The sequence below is a fragment of the Salvelinus sp. IW2-2015 genome, linkage group LG12 (assembly GCF_002910315.2).
Source record: "Salvelinus sp. IW2-2015 linkage group LG12, ASM291031v2, whole genome shotgun sequence".
Lineage (NCBI taxonomy): Eukaryota > Metazoa > Chordata > Actinopteri > Salmoniformes > Salmonidae > Salvelinus > Salvelinus sp. IW2-2015.
In genome coordinates this window covers 7,147,645-7,175,133 of record NC_036852.1, presented here as the reverse complement: position 1 = coordinate 7,175,133, position 27,489 = coordinate 7,147,645, and the positions used below count along the sequence as shown (strand labels likewise).

The 27,489-nt window shown below is 42.9% G+C and overlaps 1 pseudogene; it reads left to right on the top strand.

Annotated features, from left to right (window-relative positions):
* Positions 1 to 26,228, top strand: LOC111970965 (glutaminase kidney isoform, mitochondrial-like; annotated as a pseudogene).
* The last annotated feature ends 1,261 nt before the right edge of the window (positions 26,229 to 27,489 follow it).

Here is a 27,489-nt window from a genome sequence, read left to right as displayed (position 1 = left end):
AACACATTTGAGAATCGTGACTCACTGACTGAACCGTTCTTCACGACTAAGACCCAACGCATTTGGGAGATATTGCTTCATATTTATTCAATATCTAGCTAGCTGAGTTATAAACAGCCTCCACTATTTAGCTTGATAGGATTGACATGTTACATTTCCGGTCTTCGGTAGTGCTTAAGGAGTTGTTTCAATCTAACCTGAAGCGCCCTTTGACAGGTATCGCCAGAAAGACATCACCATCAGTCGCGTATTGCTTTAGCACCGCCTGTGCAGATGTCAGATCCGTGACCAAAGTAAAGTGTCCTCCAGCATGCGGTTGGATGGAGAGCTACGCCATACACTACCAACGCCCACGGAACTCGGAACCTCTCCACCAAGAGCGATGACGGTTCGGTGCCACCGCCAAAGAACACCAAACATGTCACCGCCACCAGCAATGAAACCGCCACCAAGAGGCAGCTGCCGAGAAGTGAGTACCGTTAGCTAGCCGGTACAGCTGATAAAGCTATTAAATTATATTACCGGTGGGGGGGGGGGGGGGGTTCTTTAACGTTTTCTATCAGAATAATCACATGGACTGAGTCTAGCAAGCTAGCTTGATTTCTAATGAACTTCAATAAATTATGCAGTCCTCATTTGTCTAGAGCTGTTGTTTACCTGACCTGTTTCGGTTCTGAAGAGTCAGAGACCCATATTACATCAGTCCCGCACACCTGTCCTGGCCTCATACAGCGTCTTTGCTTTTGGTGTTGATACAGCTCGGAGGATGCATGCATAGGCCTCGCACCTCATCAAATACATCAAGCAGAAAAGCTTCTTCCAGGGAACTGTTGTCACACAAGCTCCCTTTTATAGGCCTAGATCTATGTTCATTTAGTCATTTCATTTAGAAGGTTATGCATTTGGGATGTTACGAAATGATCATGTCTTTGAAACAGCACTGCTATAATATTATTATAACAGTAATAGCCTGTAATAACATTACTATAGAACAGTCTATATCTGGCAGGAATAATTGTATAGCCAGGTACGCTCCTTCAGGCCGTAGCCTATATCAGAAAGGGGTTTTCATTTTTTTCATCAATGACACCTAGAGGTCGGTCATCAAGCTGTGTTTGTATTGTTTGCTCTAGAGAAAGCTCTCTCCATCTGTTCTCTCTGTTATGAGTGTCATTCTACTTCAATACTGAACAGCCGCTCTCATTCTATACTTTCTTGCAGGCTATATAGCATGATAATAACAATTTGTTGGGTGTTTCAACAACTTGTATGTTTCCCGGACACATCTCTACATTGGAAGTCTCCATTTGAGTTGGCATATCATGATTATCTTATCAGATAGTGAGTGTTTGTTCTCGTCGTGTTAGGCCAGCTGATAAGGTAGGCTATTTGTTTACCTCCCTCCTCTGCCAAAGGCAACTGTCCAATATTAGTGCTGTCCATGGTGGCAGGGACCACTTTGCTATTTAGAAAGACCTTGGTAAAGGGTAGGCTATTGAATGTCCATTATGAGCAAATCATTTGATCTAATCTCCTCTCAGCCAATCTTGCAGGAGTCAGACACTTTAGAATCCTGGAAGTCTATTACCATGGAGACAGTCTCAGATCTGGCACTGCAGACTGGGCAGAGTGGTGCTTGCTGCATCAGAATGGGTAGAATGGCATTTTGGATCTAGTGTGACAGTCAGTGGGGATTTGGGAATGGGGATGGATGTCCTCTAGGGGGCTACCATTTTGGAATTATAATGGGTGTGGCTTTACATAGGCTACAGTGTATTATCCTGATCACCATCTCTTTGACCACGTGTTACGAATCCCTTTGGCCCGACAATCTAGGGGGGATGGTAATGGGACCCGTAACACAACTCATGCAAATTATTATAGTGACAACGTAACAGTGAGAACAAAAATAACCACAGACAACTAAATTACTACCGTCAAACACTCAAGGTTTATTTAAAAACACACGGTAATGGGGGGAGCAGGAAAAGGGGCTGAGCGGGACCCAAGGAATGAAAGAATAATCCAAAAACACCCCTAAGCTAGACTAGCCTACTTCACAAACAGCTAACTAACCAAAAATACAGGGGGTGGTCCGCCCAGTTCTAACTAGTGTTTATATAACAAAGTTTACCTACGGGTAGTGTATGCCCAAGGGCGACTTGTCTGGTTACCCCCTTTTCCCACCATCAAACAAACACTCAAACACCATAACCAAAACAATACTCACAGGTGGGGACAAAGTGACGTGTAGATGCAAAACACACAAGCGATCTACAGACAGAAGGCATTTACAAAAGAGATTGAGCTGGGGAGAAAACAACTGACAGGYGTTTTAAACCAAGGGAAAGGGACTGTGATTGGTAAGGGAAAAGGAGCAGGTGTCTTCCGATTAGCGACTGATTGATGACTGATTGGGGAATGATTATTGTCACCTGTGAGTAGGGGAGAAGGAGAGAAAAGAAATACACACAGGATACACACAGAACACTTGTATCCGTAACACCACGGATCCGTTTCCTAGCATTAAGGCCTAGCTTTAATATGCTTGGTGGGATCTTAGGAATGGAGGGATCTTACACCCAATTTAGATGTGAAATCATTAGGCCATACCAACTAGTCTGATTGGGGTAATGCCTGTTTATTGCATAATTTCTCACTGCAAAAAACATAACAATTCCCTGTTACCAAATCCTGCCCATCCCCTTGTGCAGCTGTCACACGTGGACGTACTATTGCCCCTGTTGGTGGCTTTAATTTGAGCATCATGTCATAGTCACCAATAACTCTTTGACCCTGGGAGAGCTGGTACAGCGAACTGTAATACAGCAGCCCCAGACGGGAACAAGATAAGAGACTTCTCTCTAGGCCCAGTTTTTAAATCATACGTAACATTTGATGGCTCATTTTGATTCATTCTCCCACAGAGGGTTACAGGTCCCTCTTCTGAGAAAAACAAAATAGTCACACGATAATGGGGCCAGGAACTCCTGAGTTCACTCATGCATTTTACTGCAGACAGGTGTAGAGTCGACCAGGAATAGTCTCTCTCTGTCACATCCAGTCAGTTTGCTTTTTCACAGACAACAAATGCATCTACTGGTAATGATATGCCTCATTGCCCACAGCTTAGCAGGCACCCTTCTTGTTTTATCCATAGCCAATTTGCTTTAGCTGTTGTCAAACCAGCTGTAGTACATGAATGACAACAACAACATCCTCCGTCAGGGTAGGTTTAATCGCAGATACACAAACCATTAGGCCTGGTCAGTCCAAATGGGTCCTCTGCTGGAAGGTAGCCTAGGTAGGCCTATAGCTTTGTGCCTAGAGCAGAATTACCAATGCACAGTCTGGTCACTTTAAAGGTTTTCCCTGGGTTGCATTGTGTTAGCGTGTGCAGCTGCAGCATATTGTGAGTGAATAGAGATGGAGTCCTTCAGACTCTGCCCTGACTCAGATTGATTTTTGCTTTTCCCTCCTGTCAACAGACGATGATCAATGCACTTCGTGCCAATTTACCAGTGACATGTTGGAGGTAGTGAAACCAGGCTGATGAATTGGATCGAATACAAATGGTAGCCAAAATGACTCCCATCAAGTCGGTTAATGTTTGTGTTGGGCGCAAACGTATTCATCAGAGCTCTGCCTTGAAGTTGCAAGCATTTAGGCCTATGACCATGTTATTACTGTCACACATTAATTAAAGAATTCTATTTTGCATAGATTGTTCATTTAATTTGGTCACAGTTGAAGTAGTCACGCTGCCTTGAACTCCAGTGTATAAATAGCACAGTAGATGTGACACACTGACTGTAGGCTAGGCTTGGCAGATTTCCCCAAGTATTAATGAGGATCAGTGACACAGCCTAGCCCTCGGCCTCTAGTTTCTGGCCAGGGATACCAAGCTCTCTTTGCAGGAGAGACCCAAAAGTGGGGCAGGCAGTGTGCTGTTGGAGGCCGAGGGCTAGGCTATGTGGCGGGATCCGTGCAGGCCTTCTGATGAGGCACTCTACGTGCTGCACACAGTTGACCTCACGAAGCTGCATGGAGATACAGATCGAGGCAGTGGAAGGGGAAGAGAGGGGAGGGAGGGAGGAAGGCCAGCTAAGGCTGGGTGAGAATGAATTAACGGAGCATCATCAGCACCAATCCAGATGTCACACCTCCTAATAGCCTGTCTGTTTGGACTTCCTACTGTCCTGGGGTGAGGGCAAGGGCTTGGAGACATGAAGCAGAGAGGGTGATGTCCATATGGGCAGTTTGGAACACAGCACACGTCCTCAGTTTAATGTTTTGTTTTACACTGTGCTTTGCTGGCAGGGTATAATGATTTCTTTTTTCAGGTTCTGCCATGCCATGGTTTTCACTGTTGTTGTGGAGTGTTGGATGCGTCCTAAATATTGAATGTGTTTGTTAATCCATGAATCTGTGTGTCTTGTCAGTAGGTCTATCTGCTTGATGATGATGATGATGATGATGATGCTGATGCACTATGTCACTGAGTTGGTTCTAAAGCCACTCACTTACTCTGCATATTTTCTCTCCTTTTTTCGTTTGATCCGCTTGCTTTGCCTCGGTGTGTAAGTATATGTCTCAATTTATATATTCGTTCTCGTGTAGATGTACTGTGGTGTTTCCAGGCTAAGCCTTGCTGCTGCTGAGTGCTCTTCAATTCTCTACCTCCAAATGTCCTCAGCCTCTACAAGCGACTGCGCTTAACTTCCCCAGCCGTCCCACCGACTGTTTTTTCTTGCGTTCCTCTCCGGAAGGCATCAGCAATCCAGAAATGACTCCAGAAATGGACCAATGATCACAATCAAATAGGCCTTATCAAAACATTTGACATGGAAATGATAAATGATCATAATCATTCAAGAGTAGGTCTCAAAACAAACGAATACGGCTTAAACAACCTCCAAACTGGAAGAGAGCCTATTAAACAACAACAAACTGAAAGATACGCAGTGTCCGGAGTCTGAGTCATTCCTGGGTAGCAGAAGAGGTAGAGGGTCAAATCCCCTCATCAATCAGTTTTTAAACATTGTGATGTCTTCTTAATCGCTAGGGCAGGCTACGGAGCTGGATTACTATAGCTATATTGCCTGTCTGTCCCATGATGCATTGCGGGACTGACATAGCCTGAGCTCCCACCCTCCTCCCTCAGAGATCCTATTTGGTGTATGGTGAATCATGATGTAATACATACTCCTCATTTAGGCCTAACTACAGTATTCCTCCCATCTATCTACCTCTAACATTACTGTACTAACTCTCCTCTCCCATAGTGAGTGGAACGGATTTGGAGCTGCTATGCATAATACCAGTCTAAATAGGCCAATGACTCACTTCAAGCCCCCGGGCATTAGTTAAAACTTGACGCTATAATTTGTAACTGATATGCATGTATTTAAATGGACATAAAACCAACAAAGTCTACCTTATTTCTGATTGAAGAGCCATGCCAACAAGATATTGTCTCTAAAAATTCTCCAAACTCTCCTTGAACTATCTGACTGGTGATTTGGAAGCAGTGTTCAAACCCTTTCCTTAAAGCTGGGGCTGTAACGTGAAATACTCACCACCTCTCCTCTACAGTATTATAGCTATTTAATCCCGGCCCCCTGCTGCAGTTCCCCATTGCCTTTAGAGAACCCTGGCTGTTCCTTACTCTGTGTGTCTGTGTGTGTCCCAGGAGAAGGAAGGCAGGCATCCTGCCCAGTCTGGAGGATTTGCTCTTCTACACCATTGCCGGGGGCGCTGAAAAAATCCCGGCTCACAAATTCACCACAGTGAGTGTCAGGCAAGAGCCAACCAGGCAGCCACATGGTTGGGCCAGCTGGATGGTAGTATAGCAATGGTGCCTGCTGTGTCATGATTACTGCCACAGCCTTATACTGTATATCTGAATATAAGGCTTGTTACTACTCTGGCTGTACCAGGAAGCAATAGCTCACTCATGTATGGCCCCTTGCTTGGGGTGACATTTATAGAATTAGATTCTTGTTAGATTAGAATTCATTCTATTTCTATGGTGAAATGTTGATCTCCCTCTATCTGGCATGGAAGAGCAGTTTATTCAATAGGCCTTATTAGTCTTGACATTTTACATTGGATCCCTCTAGAAATATAGCGTACTATACCATTCAAGTTATAACCTTGTTATAAGCATGACAAACATAATAAATGTGTTGTAAACATGTAATTAACATGATAATCGTCAGCCCCCTGACACGAGCCATGCTTTCTGCAGGCGCTGAAAGCCACAGGGCTTCGGACCGGAGACCCCCGGCTGAAGGAATGTATGGAGAACCTGAAAGTCATCATGAAGACCACGTCAGACGGAAACCTGGACCGACACCTCTTCAAGAAGTAAGACAGTCTCGAACTGGGATGTAGAACAGACGCTAGAAGTACTGTTTATCAAGACTTCTTCAAGAAGTAAGACACTAGAGCTGGGTTCTATAACAAGTTAGTTCTAGTTCCAGAACACTATAGACACTAGACCTAGAATAGAAGGCTTTAGTGGTCATTTGAGATGTCAAGCACCGGTCATCATTTAGTCATTTTTGTGCCTCCTTTATTTGAACACAGTTCATGTAGGCCATAACTTATTCAGGTTCCTTAGAAGTATTTGCTCAATGCATTTCAAGTAATTAATTATTCATAATATTTCAGGCTTTTATAAGGAAGCACGTTATAGTCTAGTCCTTTCAGATTGTCAAGGTCATATCAATCCCATTCATTTGAACATATCCTTTTTACAAAAATAGTAAATGCCGATTTTTGTCAAGAGACTCATCTCTACGATCACAAGAACTGTCCTTTCCAGATCAGCTGATATTTGCTTTAAAAAGATTGTTCCTGTTTACAACCCTAGGACATACCATGTGACATAGCACACCTAGCCCAGTGACCGCTTGAGAAACCACTCTGTAGGCAAGCCACCCTGCAGGATACAGATCATAAGACAACACACTAGGAGCTACACAAACATGCTAGGAGGAGCTGCACTAGCTTTGACTGGAAGCCATCTGGGAGGCAACTATTTATAGGCAAGAGAAGCCTATACTGTAAACACACCAGTGGGCGCATACAGTAGCAGGGATAGGACAGTGTAAATAGATATCTGATTTTATACAGTAGCAGGGATAGGACAGGGTAAATAGATTATCTTTTGATTTCATACAGTAGCAGGGATAGAAGGGTAAATAGATTTGATTTTATACAGTAGCAGGGATAGGACAGGGTAAATAGATATCTGATTTCATACAGTAGCAGGGATAGGACAGGGTAAATAGATTCTGATTTTTATACAGTAGCAGGGTAGGAGGGTAAATAGATATTGATTTTATCAGGTAGCAGGGATAGGACAGGTAAATAGATATCTGATTTTATACAGTAGCAGGATAGGACAGGGTAAATAGATATCTGATTTATACAGTAGCAGGGATAGGACAGGGTAAATAGATATCTGATTTTATACAGTAGCAGGGATAGGACAGGGTAAATGATATCTGATTTCATACAGTAGCAGGGATAGGACAGGGTAAATAGATATCTGATTTTATACAGTAGCAGGGATAGGACAGGGTAAATAGATATCTGATTTATAACAGTAGCAGGATAGGACAGGTAAATAGATATCTGATTTTATACAGTAGCAGGGATAGGACAGGGTAATAGATATCTGATTTTATACAGTAGCAGGGATAGGACAGGGTAAATAGATATCTGATTTCATACAGTAGCAGGGTAGGACAGGGTAAATAGATATCTGATTTATACAGTAGAGGGATAGGACAGGGTAATAGATATCTGATTTCATACAGTAGCAGGGATAGGACAGGGTAAATAGATATCTGATTTCATCAGTAGCAGGGATAGGACAGGGTAAATAGATATCTGATTTATACAGTAGCAGGGATAGGACAGGGTAAATAGATATCTGATTTCATACAGTAGCAGGGATGGACAGGGTAAATAGATATCTGATTTCATACAGTAGCAGGGATAGGACAGGGTAAATAGATATCTGATTTCATACAGTAGCAGGGATAGGAAGGGTAAATAGATATCTGATTTTATACAGTAGCAGGGATAGGACAGGGTAAATAGATATCTGATTTCATACAGTAGCAGGGATAGGACAGGTTAAATAGATATCTGATTTCATATAACATCTTATACAAATCTATGAGCTAATTCCTCACAGTTATCTATCCCTTGTATCATGTGTACAATAACAATGTAGTAATATATTCCCATTTAGCAGACTTGCATGCATAGAGTTTCTTATGGATGTTATTGAACCCATGACCCTGGCATTGCAAGTGCCATGCTCTACCAACTGAAGCACACAGGACTCCATGTGTTACACTAGTCATAAGGAGACTCTGGTACCTAACATAAAGACCACTGTCGCCTTTTCTCTCCCAGGTGTGTCCAGAGCAACATCGTGCTGCTCACCCAGGCCTTCAGGAAGAAGTTTGTTATCCCCGACTTTGTGTCCTTCGCCTCCGAAATCGACGCGCTCTATGAGAATGCCAAAAACCTGGGAGGGGGACAGGTGGGTGAGGGAGAGGCCCCGGGGTCAGTGAGACGGCATGGTGATGATCCTTTCCTGATTAAATGCCCATGGGGAATGGTAAGGGTTGATATGTTGCCTTCTGTTTTGTTGTGTAGGTGGCTGACTACATTCCCCAGCTGGCAAGGTTCAGCCCGGACCTCTGGGCCGTGTCCATATGCACTGTGGATGGACAAAGGTACAGTAGCTATAGTCATGTTTAACATGCAGTAAACATGTAGTAGCCTACATTTGTATTTCTACAGTTAACTGTACTGACGTATAGTGTTCCTGTCAAACTGCTTACAGCAGCATTGTGACAATGTCACACACTGTAAAGTAGCTAATTAGTTACCCTACATAACGAGACATTCATTCATATTGTTCAAATTTGCCTTTGCTTATTGCCTTTATCTCCTGGTTCTCTCCCCACTCATCCCTTCCTCTCTCTCTCTCTCCATCTCCTTCTCTCTATCCCTTCTTTAGACACACAGCGGGGGACACCAAAGTCCCGTTCTGCCTGCAGTCGTGTGTAAAGCCTCTGAAGTACGCCATCGCCGTGCACGACCACGGGACAGAGTATGTGCACCGTTTCATCGGCAAAGAGCCCAGCGGCCTGCGCTTCAACAAACTGTTCCTCAACGAGGAAGGTGAGGGTCGCACGTAATAGAGATATAAAATACTAGAGTGGCCGGTGTCATAAAACCGACAGAGGTTCAGAATGAGATTCTGTAATTCTATGGTCGCAGGCAGCACCAGTCTGTCTGGAGCTCCACTGCTCGCTGTGTGGCTGTTCATTTCACACGCAGAACTGACAACAGAGGTGTTAGTCACAGTGCTGCTGAGGTGGTCCTATTTTACTTCAAACCTAGCATACCCTGTGAAAAGATATTGTCCTTTCATAGAATCATTTATATCTTGTATACATACAGTGAGGGGGAAAAGTATTTGATCCCCTGCTGATTTTGTACGTTTGCCCACTGACAAAGAAATGATCAGTCTGTAATTTTAATGGTAGGTTTATTTGAACAGTGAGACAGAATATCAACAAAAAAATTAAGAAAAACGCATGTCAAAAATGTTATACATTGATTTGCATTTTAATGAGGGAAATAAGTATTTGACCCCTCTGCAAAACACGACTTAGTACTTGGTGGCAAAACCCTTGTTGGCAATCAGAGGTCAGACGTTTTTTGTAGTTGGCCACCAGGTTTGCACACATCTCAGGAGGGATTTTGTCCCAATCCTCTTTGCAGATCTTCTCCAAGTCATTAAGGTTTCGAGGCTGATGTTTGGAAACTCGAACCTTCAGCTCCCTCCACAGATTCTCTATGGGATTAAGGTCTGGAGACTGGCTAGGCCACTCCAGTACCTTAATGTGCTTCTTCTTGAGCCACTCCTTTGTTGCCTTGGCCGTGTGTTTTGGGTCATTGCCATCCACGACCAATTTTCAATACCCTGGCTGAGGGAAGGAGGTTTTCACCCAAGATTTGACGGTACACAAACTCATGAAACAGGTGTACATACCATGGCCCTCGTCATTCGCCAACTTGATGCGGTGAAGTTTGTCCTCGTACCCTTAGCAAGAAAAACACCCCAAAGCATAATGTTTCCACCTCCATGTTTGACGGTGGGAGGGTTTCTTGGGTATAGGCAGCATTCCTCCTCCTCCAAAACGGATGTTGAGTGATGCCAAAGAGCTCCATTTTGGTTCATCTGACACAACACGTTACCCAGTTGTACTCTGCCAATGAATATCTGAATGATTCAAACTTCAGACGGGCATGTATATGCTTTCTTGAGCAGGGGGACCTTGCGGGCGCTGCAGGATTTCAGTCCTTCACGGCGTAGTGTGTTACCAATTGTTTTCTTGGTGACTATGGTCCCAGCTGCCTTGAGATCATTGACAAGATCCTCCTGTGTAGTTCTGGGCTGATTCCTCACCGTTCTCATGATCATTGCAACTCCACGAGGTGAGATCTTGCATGGAGCCCCAGGCCGAGGGATATTGACATCTTTTGTGTTTCTTCCATTTGGATAATCGACCCAACTGTTGTCACCTTCTCACCAAGCTGCTTGGCAATGGTCTTGTAGCCCATTCCAGCCTTGTGTAGATCTCAATCTTGTCCCTGACATCCTGGGAGAGCTTTTTGGTCTTGGCCATGGTGGAGAGTTTGAAATCTGATTGATTGACTTGCTTCTGTGGACAGGTGTCTTTTATACAGGTAAGAAACTGAGATTAGGAGCACTCCCTTTAAGAGTGTGCTCCTAATCTCAGCTCGTTACCTGTATGAAAGACACCTGGGAGCCAGAAATCTTTTTGATTGAGAGGGGGTCAAATACTTATTTCCCTCATTAAAATGCAAATCAATTTATAAAATTTTTGACATGCTTTTTTCTGGATATTTTTGTTGTTATTCTGTCTTTCACTGTTCAAATAAACCTACCATTAAAATTACAGACTGATCATTTCTTTGTCAGTGGGCAAACGTACAAAATCAGCAGGGGATCAAATACTTTTTTCCCTCACTGTACATTGGACAAGGCAGTTGTCTGGGTTGATTAATAGAGTGAAAGTAGTCCCTCTGGGTGGGTTGTCATGTGATTCAATGCAAGGTGATCCAGCCTGTGGTGCAGTCTGTTGCCATGGCAGTGTTATGTAATCTTAATGAGAGGTGTTGGGTGCAGCCGGATAGAATCAGTCCATCGGCACTCTATGTCCATACGCTCTACTCAACCTGCAATAGTCTACGTAGACCTGGAGAAGAACACCAACCTCATGTATCATGTCTTTGATAAGATCCTAGTTTAAAGCTGGAATCGGTACTTGGTGAAACGGCCACGGCCGTTTGCGATATTACAACAACGAAGTTACTTCGCACAACAAACACAGTTTTATTCCCTCGGACATCGTATGCAATGTTATTTATTATTTTTACCACGACGCTGAAGGATCCTCTCCTCTGTCTCATCAACGAAACAAATGCAATAACAACTGTGCTGGCTTGAACGGTGTCAATGCTTCACCTTCTGTGGATGTCAGCTTCAAGTATGAAGCGCATGCAGCAGCTGTATGGAGAGCAGCAGTTGTCAAGCTCTCTCAAATCAAGCCTTGTCTGTTTCAAATCAAATCAAGGCATTGTAACTCATTGCTCCGATTGCTGTGTTGGTTTGGTAAAGGATCCTGTCTGAGCGCTGTAGATTGTGACGGGTTTAGTACCGGGTTTCAGTAAATCCCAGGTTGGTTTTGGTTGTTGGCCGTGTTATCTAATCAGTTTAGGCAACCTGCTAGCAGTGGTAGGAATGTTGTTGTTTTTTCTTTTGTGTGATTGCATAAGAAGATTAAAGGGTTTAGGGGAAGGGAAGGGGAAGTGGCGTAACACAACAGACCTACAGTACAGCTAGTACTGAGCTGTGAGTGCGTGGCTATGTACCTCAATATCACTAGTCTGGTCTCTAGACTACAAAGGCAGCTGTGGTGCAATCAGCATTCATTCATTATCCATCCGATTGTTATTCTGCTAATTTTCCTCACTTCAAGTTCAACGTTACATGATCTTTGGGCATATTTGCTTCTAACATTGAATGTGTTACGTAATGTGTGGTGATTGTGCAGGAACTGTAACCTTGCTGTGTATGAACGTATACTCTGTCCACTGCATTTGTAAACATGTTATAATGTAATATACACTGATTTCCACAGATAAACCACATAACCCTATGGTTAACGCCGGTGCTATTGTGTGCACGTCCCTCCTAAAGGTAAATAACATTTGAATTTCAGATAATAATGTATGTTTTTTTGGGGGGGGGGTGGACATTTGTTAAAAAAAATGTCGAACCATGCCTTTGTTCAGTACAGTGTGTAGTTGTACCAATAGTAGGCTACATAAAACATTAGGTCAATTCTGTACGTACCTCGTTACTTCTGGAGTGACAAAGTTGCATTGAATTACATTTTAAATCAATTAAATAACAGGGGGGGGACTTCATTGCTTTAGCCAGATTACAGGTTTGTACTGTATATGGAGAGATTAAGACTATAGATCATCCCGCTGAAAGGGGATTTGTTTGGTGAAAGCATCAGTGAGCTGCCTGCCTCTCAGTTATGCACATAGCCCATGCAGTACACACAAGGCTGAGTTTGTGTGAGACAGCGCTAGCGTGTCAGGCAACGGGCCTCAGATTGGTCTAACCAGCCCAGCCATATAGATCAAGAAATACATTTAATCATGGGTAAAACTGCTTTGGTATATGAATGAAAGATCAATATGTGGGTGTGTTTCTGTGCATCCGTCACCTGCTTAAATCTTATGTCTTTGACCAGGTAGAGGCAAAGCCAACCGGGCTGGCTATTGGCTGAGAGGAGTAGAACATCTTTGCTATTGGCTATTAGTCAGGAAATGGCTTATTGGGCCTCCCGAGTGGTGCAGTGGTCTAAGGCACTGCATCGCAGTGCTAGCTGTGCCACTAGAGATTCTGGGTTAGAGTCCAGGCTCTGTCGCGACCGGGAGACCCATGGGGCGGCGCACAATTGGCCCGGCGTCGTCTGGGTTAGGGGAGGGTTTGGCCGGCAGGGATGTCCTTGTCCCATCGCGCACTAGCGACTCCTGTGGCGGTCCGGGCGCAGTGCATGCTGACACGGTCACCAGGTGCACGGTGTTTCCTCCAACACATTGGTGCGGCTGGCTCCCGGGTTAAGTGGGCATTGTGTCAAGAAGCAGTGCGGTTATGTTTCGGAGGACGCACGGCTCTCGACCTTCGCCTCTCCCGAGTCCATAAGGGAGTTGCAGTGATGAGACAAGACTGTAACTACCAATTGGATACCTCGAAATTGGGGAGAAAAAGGGGTAAAAGAAACAAAAAATAAATAGGTTACTGTATGAGAGCAGTGAGAGGAGTAGAACATCTTTGCTATTGGCTATTAGTCAGGAAGTGATGTTAGAAATAGCTTACTTTATGGGAGCAGTGCACCCTCTGCTGCTGAAACTGTGATGAATTCTCTGTGTGTTTATTGTGCGATATTGTAGGGTAAAACACATTCACCTCCAATGCGTTGTAGGTGCCTCGCTGAAGACTAGAACCAAGAGGGGACACGTACATGTATGTTGCGTGCATAAGTCTTCTGTAGTGTTGTCACTACATAACCCACCACCAGCCCATTTATCATATCAACGTGAGGAACTACGCTTGTTTCATACTAAACTTTCAACAATCACATACCGTAAGCTAAGCTAACGATACAAACTCTGTCACCTTCAATGTATTCAGAGAAGTAATACTTCTTTCTCTGCAGAAATGAGGTTTCATCTCCAATAATTAGTGGCTGCAACCTACTACAGATACCTTTTCTCTTCCTGTATGTAGCCAAAGCCCATATCTACAACTGTCTGTCTTAGAATGAAGACAGTGTAGGCACTACATTATCACCTTCAAAACAAGACTAGCACTTTAATCCATATTTCAACGTAACATGGCATATGGACCCAGATAGATGAGGCCTGGCTACTCATCAATCTCAACCACAACCAAGCCAAGTTACTGAATGAAGCCTTGAGTTTTCCTGTCTGGTTTGATTTGGGGTTGAACTCTGATGGAAAGGTGCCGTATGATTATCCTGTCTGAGTTTATAGGAATAACACCTATAAGGAGTAACAACTCTATAGTAATTAATGTTAACAAACTTATGTTTTTGGGACTTGTATCATACTGTACACTATGTACTCTATGGTACATAGTACAGTACACAAAATATTACACCTAGTGATATACAGATGTAGGATCTTAATTTGATCCAGTTTGCTACAGCAGGAAAATAATCCTGCAGCAACAGGAAATGTGAATTATTATGTGAATAATAACTAATGGACATTTTTTGTAGGGGTTGATATATTTATTGTTAGGGCAAATCAAGTCTTGACATTTTAAAGTGGAAATTATAAACTTTAGAAGCCTTTTTAAACTTTTAATACACTACAAGTTTGCATTTTTCCTGCAGTGAGTGATACAATTAAGATCCTACATCTGTAGCCTATCAGTAATTTGGTTATTTGGATGGCAGCCTTTTGACTTGACAGGGTAATGATGTGGTATCTTTCTGCTTAAATCTTCATTATAACCTTAAACCAATCACTGTAAAGGTTGCTAATGGTGGGCTCAATAATCAATCCACTGATTGGATGCCCCCACATTCTAATTCTAATCTAATGTATMCAGTAATATAGACCAGATCTGTRTCTCAAAATGTGGTTCCRGTATGGTAAATCTGGGACTAAACTATGGGAACGTTGTAATGTATTTTTGAAGCCTCGTTTGTGGTTTATTTGTTGTTGCATATTTTACAGCATTAAGATCTGTGGGAAATTATGACCACTGCCACAGGTCAATGACGTTGGTAATTTTTTTACTTAAATTATTCTCCCCATTGAACAACATCTGGATTTGTTATAATATGCTACAGTTGTAGTAGTTGCTTTTTGTCACCTGGATTTTACAAACTGTTTACAAAATAAACAAAGGCACAAAAAAAATGTTTTTCAAAATCATGATAGTACAAACATACCATTGTTTTTAGATTATTGATTAGTTGTGTTATTTTTTAAATGTATTTTTTTTAAAAATTGCACTATTTGTATTATTAGAGTTAAATGTAATGTTTCGTTTCTGTAGTACCTCCTCTCCTCAGCTCACACTACATATCCCAGAAGTCATTGTGTTCTACAATATTAAGTGACGACATCACTAATTAATCTGCACATATAGATCCATAACCTTCTACAACACACAGTCACTAGCATACATCACTAACTTTCAACAGACACTCAGACCCCTACAGTACAAAGGCTACTTACACGATTAAGATTAAGACACAGATTAAGTTCACATATACCTGTCTATGCAGAAATGCAGATATAAGGAATTGCATTTACCTGTGGTGTGTTTTATCTCCAGTCTGGTAGAATGGCCTACACATTGTTTTGCTGATTGTCTTTTGGTGGATTATTTTCTCATTTGAAAACCCGTGACTCTTTGATTAGTGATTCATTTCATCTCCAATTAGCTTAGTTGCCAAGAAATCCTAAATATTTGTAATATTAGGACTAAACTTATTTCTTTAGGGCACATACTTTTTTTGTAATGATTATTGCTAGATTTTGTAATGATATTGGTAATTTGGAATTGAATTTGTCATAAGGTAGTCCCATTAGCTAGGCAATATACAATTTCCTGTATATCTAATTTGATATACAGTATGTAGTCATTCATACTGATGTGATCTTCTGTTTCTCTTTTAGCAAGGGGCAAGCAATGCTGAGAAATTTGATTACGTAAGTAACGCTACCCAGTTCTTTTATGTTTAGCCCTACGCTGCGCTGAATATTTGGGATTATCTTTGTAATGATGGGTGTACTTTGTGACCTTTTGGACTTTGTATTGCAGGTCATGAACTTCATGAACAAGCTGGCAGGAAACGAGTATGTGGGTTTCAGCAATGCCACGTGAGTTCTCAAGAGGAAGAACTGGGGTTGTGGTTTGGTTCAGCACCTTGGCTCACCACCATTGGCCAGGTGCCATGCCTTAGTATTCATCGGTGTTGTTTTCATCACTAGCATTTTTAGTATGATAATCAGTTTCAAATCAGTACTTTATTCTGCTTTAGAATAACACCACGAAAACAACAACCATAGAGATAAATCTTGATRTSAACAACATCAAAAACCATAGCTGCGGGAGGTAGGGGTGCTGGGGGTGCTGCAGCACCACCTAAAAAAACGGAATATAAAAATAGATGTTTTTTAAAAATGTTATACACTTCACAAAATTGCACTGGGCCTTTACTAGTCCTGTATTAGCAGACCCATATAGCCGTAATTTTTTTCCCGCCCCTAATCCACTTCCTGCGGCTATGTCTACAACACAAAAAGCTTTACTGGTTTTTCCAAATTGGAATTTTACTTAGTTGAAACAGGACTCAGAATGTTCCTGCTCTCTCTGCACCCAGATTCCAGTCAGAGAGGGAGTGATTCCAGTCAGAGAGGGAGTCTGGAGACCGTAACTTTGCTATCGGCTACTACCTGAAGGAAAAGAAGGTTGGCGACAGCTGAAACAAGCACACACATTTTACATCAATCAAGTGTACCTTTTCTAGATCACTTAGACATTTTTAAATAGGCATTTACAAGGCGTTGTCTGACTGTCAAATCAAACCACTGTTTCTTTCTAGTGCTTTCCAGAGGGGACAGACATGACCTCCATTTTAGACCTCTACTTCCAGGTGAGTATTTGTATTTGGCAGCAGCTACTCCTCCTGGGGTCCAAACACATTAAGGCAGTGGGTCCCAAACTTATTATAGTCCCGTACCCCTTCAAACATTCAACCTCCAGCTGCGTACCCCCTCTAGCACCAGGGTCAGCGCACTCTCAAATGTTGTTTTTTGCCATCATTGTAAGCCTGCCTGCCACACACACACTATACGATACATTTATTAAACATAAGATTGAGTGTGAGTTTTTGTCACAACCCGGCTCGTGGGAAGTGGCAAAGAGCTCTTATAGGACCAGGGCACAAATAATAATCAATTATTTTGCTCTTTATTTAACCATCTTACATATAAAACCTTATTTGTTCATRGAAAATTGTGAATAACTCACCACAGGTTAATGAGAAGGGTGRGCTTGAAAGGATGCACATAACTCTGCAATGTTAGGTTGTATTGGAGAGAGTCTGTCTTAAYTCATTTTCCACACACAGTCTGTGCCTGTATTTAGTTTTCATGCTAGTGAGGGACATTTGCAAAGGACATCAGTGTCTTAACAGTGRGATTTGCCAAGGCAGGATACTCTGAGTGGAGCCCAATCCAGAATCTGTGGCTTCTGATTAAATTACATTTTCTCAGAACCGCTTCTTGCAATTTCGATGAGGCTCTCTTGTTCAGATATCGGTACGTGCACTGGAGGCAGGGTCATCCGTTTCGGGAAAGTACCTGCGTAATTGCGCACCCAACTCACTCAGGTGCTTCGCTATATCACATTTGACATTGTCCGTAAGCTTGAGTTCATTTGCACACAGAAAATCATACAATGATGGAAAGACTTGTGTGTTGTCCTTGTTAATGCAGACAGAGAATAGCTCCAACTTCTTAATCATAGCCTCAATTTTGTCCCGCACATTGAATATAGTTGCGGAGTCCCTGTAATCCTAGATTCAGATCATTCAGGCGAGAAAAAACATCCCCCAGATCGGCCAGGTGTGTGAGAAACTCATGCAAGCGGTCAGACGAGAAAATGATGGTCAATAAAGAAAACTTTAAGCTCGTCTCTCAATTTAAACAAATGTGTCAATACTTTGCCCCTTGATAACCAGTGCACTTCTGTATGTTATAAAAGCGTTACATGGTCGCTGCCCATATCATTGCATAGTGTGTGCGRGCACGCGTGTCTCTTCACAGTCCCTGCTGTTCCATAAGGTGTTTTTTAAATCTGATTCTACTGCTTGCATCAGTTACCTGATGTGGAATAGGGTTCCATGTAGTCATTCTCTTATGTAGTACTGTGCGCCTCCCATAGTCTGCTCTAGACTTGGGGACTGTGAAGAGACCTCTGGTGGCATGTCTTGTGGGCTATGCATGGGWGTCCGAGCTGTGTGCTYGTATTTTAAACAGACASCTRGGTYCCTTCAMCTTGTCAACACTTCTTACAAAAACAAGTAATGACGAAGTCAATCTCTCCACCACTTTGAGCCATGAGAGATTTACATGCATATTATTGTTGTTAGCTCTCTGTGCACATTTAAAAGGCCAGCCGTGCTGCCCTGTTCTGAGCCAATTGTKATTTTCTTAAATCCCACGTGGCACCTGACCACACTACTGAACAGTAGTCTAGGTGCAACAAAACTAGGGCCTGTAGGACCTGCCTTGTTGATAGTGTTAAGAAGGCAGAGCAGCGCTTTATTATGGACAGACTTCTCCCAATTTAGCTGCTGTTGTATCAATATGTTTTGACCATGACAGTTTACAATCCAGGATTACTCCAAGCAGTTTAGTCACCTCAACCTGCTCAATTTCCACATTATTTATTACAAGTATTTAGTTGAGGTTTAGGGTTTAGTGAATGATTTGTCCCAAATACAATGCTTTTTAGTTTTTGAAATATTTAGCACTAACTTATTCCTTGCCACCGATTCTGAAACTAACTGCAGCTCTTAAGTGTTGCAGTGATTTCACTCACTTTAGTAGCTGACGTGTATAGTGTTGAGTCATCCAAATACATAGACACACTGGCTGTGACGACAGTATGTATACATGGTGAATTGGTGTGGGCATCGAGTGAGCATTTTTTTTTTGAAGCTGTATCATTTCAATGGGCTTAGTGGAGAAACATCCTGTTTGTTTTTCTCTCTCCGTCAGCTGTTATTCCCGATGGTATATTAAACGTTTTCTATTCTTCTCTAGCTGTGCTCCATCGAGGTGACCTGTGAAAGCGCTAGCGTCATGGCGGCCACCCTAGCCAATGGCGGCTTCTGTCCAATCACAGGCGAGCGCGTGCTGGGCCCAGAGGCGGTACGGAACACCCTGAGCCTCATGCACTCCTGCGGCATGTACGACTTCTCGGGACAGTTCGCTTTCCACGTGAGTCTCCAAGTTCCTTCCCTCAATACTTGTGTTTGTTGATTTGACAGGGATCATGTACAACAGACAATTTCTAGTCCCCTAATTTTCCTAGTCCCCCCCCTAGTTTAGCATGGTTTCCTACGGTCTGTTTGGCCTGCTGTTCTTTGGAGACACAGTGGGAACAACGACAATCTACCACCATTTAAGCATTACACGTTACACCTGCAGTAGATCTTCCACTCCATGATGTTTGTCCATCCACTGCTGTTCATTTCTGCTGATATGTTTTGACACTGTTGTCTGCACTCTTCCTCTATGCTGTCTGGCAGGTTGGACTTCCAGCTAAGTCAGGTGTGGCAGGGGGCATCCTGCTGGTGGTGCCCAACGTCATGGGTATCATGTGCTGGTCCCCGCCACTGGACAAGCTGGGTAACAGTGTACGAGGAATCCAGTTCTGCACGGTARGAGAAACTGACCGTTTTCACTCTGTTGTCTCTCTGTCAGTGATCTAATTGATTGATGATTAGAAAACCAGCAGAAAGCCTGACAGGGATTGCTCTGTTCCAGGATCTGGTGTCCCTTTGCAACTTCCACAACTACGACAACCTGAAGCACTTTGTCAAGAAGCTGGATCCTCGCAGGGAAGGCGGAGACCAGAGGGTGAGTCGAGTTCAGCTGGGAGCCTCTCTCTCCTTCTCCTCTCTTTTTCTACTTCCCTACGTTCACCAAGGTGCCTTCATGTACATGTAGTCGACATGTTCCTATGAAAAGGCTGTCGTTGGACTGAGTGTTTTTTTAAAGCAACAGTGCCACCCACTGGAAGATACTGATAGTGCTAAAGGAAAGGGGTTGACATGCAAACTGCCCCTCTGTTGTCTTTCAGGTGAAGTCGGTCATCAATCTTCTCTTTGCTGCGTACACTGGCGATGTGTCTGCACTGAGGAGGTACACAGCACTGCATCCTCTCCATGTTGGCCAATAAGGCCTTGAAAATAAGCTATGAAAGGAATTATGTCATGTTTTAACATCTTTGGAGAGTAAATTCCAAATCTGTCGCTGTGTCAGACAGAGACCTTGTAATGTTTCCCTGTGTGTCTACATGGGGACTAGAGGTGGTGTGTGTGCTATTTTGGCTGCTGTACTGTACTCATCACTGTCCTTCTGTGGAATGTGTCCAGGTTTGCTCTGTCTTCCATGGACATGGAGCAGAGGGACTACGACTCCAGGACGGCCCTCCATGTGGCTGCAGCAGAAGGGCATGTAGAGGTGGTCAAGTTCCTGTTGGAGGCATGCAGGGTCAACCCTGTTCCCAAAGACAGGTGAGCGTAGATTCAATGGCCTCAAAGAATACCCAGTGTCTGTCAATGTAGCTAAGATCCAATGTCTCCAATGGACAAGAAGACGTATGTTCACCCAGTGTCTGTCTGTCTAACCAGTTTTCCATCCCACTTTTTTATGAGAGTAAAGTACATGTTGGATAAGAAATGTCACGACAGGCCGAATGAAAACAGCAAATTTGTCAGTYAACTTTCCATATTTCGAAAAACCAAATACGCTAGACATGATAGGATATTTTTGTCTGTAAAATGTATTATGCAAGAAATGGTGATGGAAGCACTACATGCGCAAATAACCATCATATCAAAGTAAACTTGGAGTCGCACAATGATATGTTGTGTGGTCCTCCCACCACAACTTGGGAAWGCATGCAGTTTATTAGGCTGCAGGTGAAATAAGTTCACAGGGTGGTAAAAGTGCATGGTGATGAGCTTAACCTACAGTTGAAGTCGGAAGTTTACATACACTTAGGTTGGAGTCATTAAAACTTGTTTTTCAACCACTCCACAAATTTCTTGTTAACAAACAATAGTTTTGGCAAGACGTTTAGGACATCTACTTTGTGCATGACACAGATAATTTTTCCAATAATTGTTTACAGACAGATTATTTCACTTATAATTCACTGTATCACAATTCTAGTGGGTCAGAAGTTTACATACACTAAGTTGACTGTGCCTTTAAACAGCTTGGAAAATTCCAGAAAATGATGTCATGGATTTAGAAGCTTCTGATAGGCTAATTGACATCATTTGAGTTAATTGGAGGTGTACCTGTGGATGTATTTCAAGGCCTACCTTCAAACTCAGTGCCTCGTTGCTTGACATCATCGGAAAATCAAAAGAAATCAGCCAAGACCTCACGGGAAAAGAATTGTACACCTCCACAAGTCTGGTTCATCCTTGGGAGCAATTTCCAAACGCCTGAAGGTACCACATTCATCTGTACAAACAATAGTACGTAAGTATAAACACCATGGGACCACACAGCCGTTACACCGCTCAGGAAGGAGACGCGTTCTGTCTCCTAGAGATGAGTGTACTTTGGTGCAAAAAGTGCAAATCAATCCCAGAATAACAGCAAAGGACCTTATGAAGATGCTGGAGGAAACGGGTACAAAAGTATCTATATCCTCAGTAAAACGAGTCCTATAACGACATAACCTGAAAGGCCGCTCAGCAAGGAAGAAGCCACTGCTCCAAAACCGCCATAAAAAAATCCAGACTACGGTTTGCAACTGCGCATGGGGACAAAGATCGTACTTTTTGGAGAAATGTCGTCTGGTCTCTTGAAACAAAAATAGAACTGTTTGGCCATAATGACCATCCTTAAGTCTGGAGGGAAAAGGGGGAGACTTGCAAGCCGAAGAACACCATCCCAACCGTGAAGCACAGGGTGGCAGCATCATGTTGTGGGGTGCGTTGCTGCAGGAGGGACTTGTGCACTTCACATAAAAGATGGCATCATGAGGAAGGAAAATTATGTGGATATATTGAAGCAACATCTCAAGACATCAGTCAGGAAGTTTAAGCTTGGTCGCAAATGGGTCTTCCAAATGGACGATGACCCCAAGCATACTTCCAAAGTTGTGGCAAAATGGCTTAAGGACAACAAAGTCAAGGTATTGGAGTGGCCATCACAAAGCCCTGACCTCAATCCTATAGCAAATTTGTGGGCAGAACTGAAAAAGTATGTGCGAGCAAGGAGGCCTACAAACCTGACTCAGTTGCACCAACTCTGTCAGGAAGAATGGGCCAAAATTCAGCCAACTTATTGTGGGAAGCTTTTGAAATTCTACCTGAAACGTTTGACCCAAGTTAAACAATTTAAAGGCAATGCTACCAAATACTAATTGAGTGTATGTAAACTTCTGACCACTGGGAATGTGATGAAGAAAATAAAGCTGGAAAATGATTCTCTACTATTATTCTGACATTTCACATTCTTAAATAAAGTGGTGATCCTAACTGACCTAAGACAGGGAATTTTTGCAAGGATTAAATGTCAGGAATTGTGAAAACTGAGTTTAAATGTATTTGGCTAAGTGTATGTACACTTCCGACTTCAACTGTACATGTAGTCGTGGCCAAGTTTTGAGAATGACACAAATTAATTTCCAAGTCTGCTGCCTCAGTGTCTTTACATATTTTTGTCAGATGTAACTATGGAATACTGAAGTATAATTACAAGCATTTCATAAGTGTCAAAGGCTTTTATTGACAATTACATGAAGTTGATGCAAAGAGTCAATATTTGCAGTATTGACCCTTCTTTTTCAAGACCTCTGCAATCCGCCCTGGCTGCTGTCAATTAACATCTGGGCCACATCCTGACTGATGGCAGCCCATTCTTGCATAATCAATGCTTGGAGTTTGTCAGAATTTGTGGGTTTTTGTTTGTCCCCACCTCTTGAGGATTGACCACAAGTTCTCAATGGGATTAAGGTCTGGGGAGTTCCTGGCCATGGACCAATATCGATGTTTTGTTCCCCGAGCCACTTAGTTATACTTTTGCCTTATGGCAAGGTGCTCCATCATGCTGGAAAAGGTCTTGTTCATCACCAAACTGTTCCTTGATTGTTGGGAGAGTTGCTTTCGGAGGATGTGTTGGTACATTCTTTATTCATGGCTGTGTTCTTAGGCAAAATTGTGAGTGAGCCCACTCCCTTGGCTGAGAAGCAACCCCACACATGAATGGTCTCAGGATGCTTTACTGTTGGCATGACACCGGACTGATGGTAGCGCTCACCTTGTCTTCTCCGGACAAGCTTTTTTCCAGATGCCCCAAACAATCGGAAAGGGGATTACATCAGAGAAAATGACTTTACCCAGTCCTCAGCAGTCCATCCCTGTACCTTTTGCAGAATATCAGTCTGTCCCTGATGTTTTTCTGGAGAGAAGTGGCTTCTTTGCTGCCCTTCTTGACACCAGGCCATCCTCCAAAGTCTTGCCTCACTGTGCGTGCAGATGCACTCACACCTGCCTGCTGCATTCCAGAGCAAGATCTGTACTGGTGGTGCCCGATCCCGCAGCTGAATCAACTTTAGGAGACGTCCTGGCGCTTGCTGGACTTTCTTGGGCGCCCTGAAGCCTTTTTGACAACAATTGAACCGCTCTCCTTGATGTTCTTGATGATCTGATAAATGATTGATTTAGGTGCTATCTTACTGGCAGCAATATCCTTGCCTGTGAAGTCATTTTTGTGCAAAGCAATGATGACGGCACGTGTTTCCTTGCGGTAACCATGGTTGACAGAGGAAGAACAATGATTACAGGCACCACCCTCCTTTTGAAGCTTCCAGTCTGTTTATCAAACTCAATCAGCATGACAGAGTGATCTCCAGTCTTGTCCTCGTCAACACTCACACCTGTGTTAAAGAGAGAATAACTGACATGATGTCAGCTGGTCCTTTTATGGCAGGGCTGAAATGCAGTGGAAATGTTTTTTGTGGATTCAGTTAATTTGCATGGCAAAGAGGGACTTTGCAATTCATCTGATCCCTCTTCATAACATTCTGGAGTATATGCAAATTGAGGCAGCATCATACAAACTGAGGCAGCAGACTTTGTGAAAATACACTGCTCAAAAATAAAGGGAACACTTAAACAACACAATGTAACTCCAAGTCAATCACACTTCTATGAAATCAAACTGTCCACTTAGGAAGCAACACTGATTGACAATACATTTCACAATGCTGTTGTGCAAATGGAATAGACAAAAGGTGGAAATTATAGGCAATTAGCAAGACACCCCCAAAAAGGAGTGATTCTGCAGGTGGTGACCACAGACCACTTCTCAGTTCCTATGCTTCCTGGCTGATGTTTTGGTCACTTTTGAATGCTGGCGGTGCTCTTCACTCTAGTGGTAGCATGAGACGGAGTCTACAACCCACACACAGTGGCTCAGGTAGTGCAGTTCATCCAGGATGGCCATCAATGCGAGCTGTGGCAAAAAGGTTTGCTGTGTCTGTCAGCGTAGTGTCCAGAGCATGGAGGCACTACCAGGAGACAGGCCAGTACATCAGGAGACGTGGATGAGGCCGTAGGAGGGCAACAACCCAGCAGCAGGACCGCTACCTCCGCCTTTGTGCAAGGAGGTGCACTGCCAGAGCCCTGCAAAATGACCTCCAGCAGGCCACAAATGTGCATGTGTCAGCATATGGTCTCAAGGGGTCTGAGGATCTCATCTCTGTACTAATGGCAGTCAGGCTACCTCTGGCGAGCACATGGAGGGCTGTGCGGCCCCCCAAAGAAATGCCACCCACACCATGACTGACCCACCGCCAAACCGGTCATGCTGGAGGATGTTGCAGGCAGCAGAACGTTCTCCACGTCGTTTCCAGACTCTGTCACGTCTGTCACATGTGCTCATGTGCTCAGTGTGAACCTGCTTTCATCTGTGAAGAGCGCAGGGCGCCAGTGGCGAATTTGCCAATCTTGGTGTTCTCTGGCAAATGCCAAACGTCCTGCACGGTGCTGGGCTGTAAGCACACCCCCACCTGTGGACGTCGGGCCCTCATACCACCCTATGGAGTCTGTTTCTGACCGTTTGAGCGACACATGCACATTGTGGGCCCGCTGGTCTGGCCCCTTTTTTTGGGAGGGTTCCATTTTGCAGGGCTCTGGCAGTGCACCTCCTTGCACAAAGGCGGAGGTAGCGGTCCTGCTGCTGGGTTTGCTAATTGCCTATAATTTCCACCTTTTGTCTATTCCATTTGTACAACAGCATGTGAAATGTATTGTCAATCAGTGTCGCTTCCTAAGTGGACAGTTTGATTTCACAGAAGTGTGATTGACTTGGAGTTACATTGTGTTGTTTAAGTGTTCCCTTTATTTTTTTGAGCAGTGTATATATGTGTCATTCTCACAACTTTTGTCCACGACTGTGTATATATTACCTCAATTACCTTATTATTATTATTTTTTTGTATTTTTCTTAACTGCATTGTTGGTTAAGGGCTTGTAAGTAAGCATTTCACTGTAAAGTCTACACCTGTAGTATTCAGCGCATGTGACAAACTGAATTTGTATTTTTTATTCGGTACATGGGAATTTAACAAAAGTTATTTTTATGTCCACTACGTCATCATGCACAGCCTTTTATCTGCAACAAGTACATTTCATGGAAACACATCTCTGGTGGGAAAAACGCACACATTTTTATTTATGCAGATTTGAGAATATTCGCGTGAAAATCTGTCGCCAATTGGATGGAAACTTAGCTAATGTAAAACGTGTCCATTTAAGAGCAGTGTTTACAATGTCTCTCGTCTGCTCCATCAAGGTGGGGTAACACACCAATGGAAGAGGCAGTGCACTTTGGACACCACGACGTTGTGACCATGCTCCAGGACTACAACAACAAGTACAGTCCACCGGGGGGCGCCACTGAGGACAAAGAGAAGGAGATATCAGAGAAGAACATTGACGGCCTACTATGAGCCAACTAATACTCTTATCTATCCATAGAAATAAAATAACTAGAACGGACATTCCCATTGAAATTATATATACGTGATCTGAGAGGCTTGGTCCTTTCCAGTCATTCTATTTCTATGGCCCCTTTAACTATCTGGAAGACTTACTGTAAGTGTGTGGTCCATTTGTCACGTCAGTGGTAGGTCACGTATACTGTTGATAATACTGTATTGTTGATTTTGTATAAAAGTATTGTATTTCTAGCGTTTAAAAAAAAAATATTGACCTTTGACTTTTCCCCGGATGTTTTTTGTTTTTTTTGTTTGTTTCCTTTCGCGTCGCTTTTTTATGTCGTACTGCTCACTGCGCAACTCTCCCTCGGTGTGTGTCAGCACTATGTGGAATGTATTTTCTACATTTAAGTGCACAAAACATTTCTCTTTATGTACAACCTGAACGTATGCATAAGATAAATGTACACGTTATGTAACGTGTGTGTATATCCCTGAAATTAATATAATATCAGAGGTAGATGGATTCAGTGTAAATACTATTTAATCTGAAGTGAAATCAAGTGACTCTCACTGGCACAGCTTTTGAAGGAAATGGGTAAAGTACACACACTGTGCATTAGGCTTAAGTGTGACTATTTTGGAGGCAGAATGTGTTACATAAACTATTCCACATGTTCACAGATCTAGGTAGCCTGGTTGCGCTGTATATGGCACTGGCTATACAGGCCAGACAGATCTGGGACCAGGCTATCTATGGTTTAAGACCTCTGGTCTTTTGATTTAAGCCTAGTAGCTTCATATGAATTGAAAGTATGGCATTATGTGGAGTGAGTTTAGTTTTGTTGGTTTGCTATTTGATAGCTAGACATTTTTGCACCTTTTTCTCCAAAATAACAGAAAATAATTTATTTATTGTTCTAGAATCTTATTTTAATTTTGAGTAGAAAGGGGGTTATTTGTTTAAGTGTCAGACAAAGATTTTCTGTACGTTTGCTCCACCTGATAAGTCTAGTCGGCGACTTCAAAAAAGAGCATATTATACGTGAGCCGCCTCAGGAGAAATACAATACAATTCAACCAGCAGCCATGTGCTCTTTACAGACAGGTCTCCCACCTAAGTCAAATTTTAGGGCATAAACATAAAACCCTTTGAAACATTGATTTATCATGGATACAGCAGTGTCAATGGTGTTACTATTATGTCTTGTCACACAAGTTTACTTATTTGTCAGATATTTGGTTTTACATGGATTTTATCTTCAGTTATAGACAGTGCATTACACTTTTAATGAATGTTTTTAGTTCGGAACAACTCCACAATGGTGGACTTTAAATCTTGCCGTACTCACCCAAATGCATCTTTTGGGTAGAGATAAAATAGTTATCCTCATGGGCCTATATGAAAGCAGAACACTAAGACGATTCTACACACAACTAATTGATCACTTTTTATGCAGAGATATGCATATTGATTGTTTAACTGTTTAGAGTGTAAAAATAACGTATAAGCCTATACTTAAAGTCAGGTTGTTTTGGTGAGAACT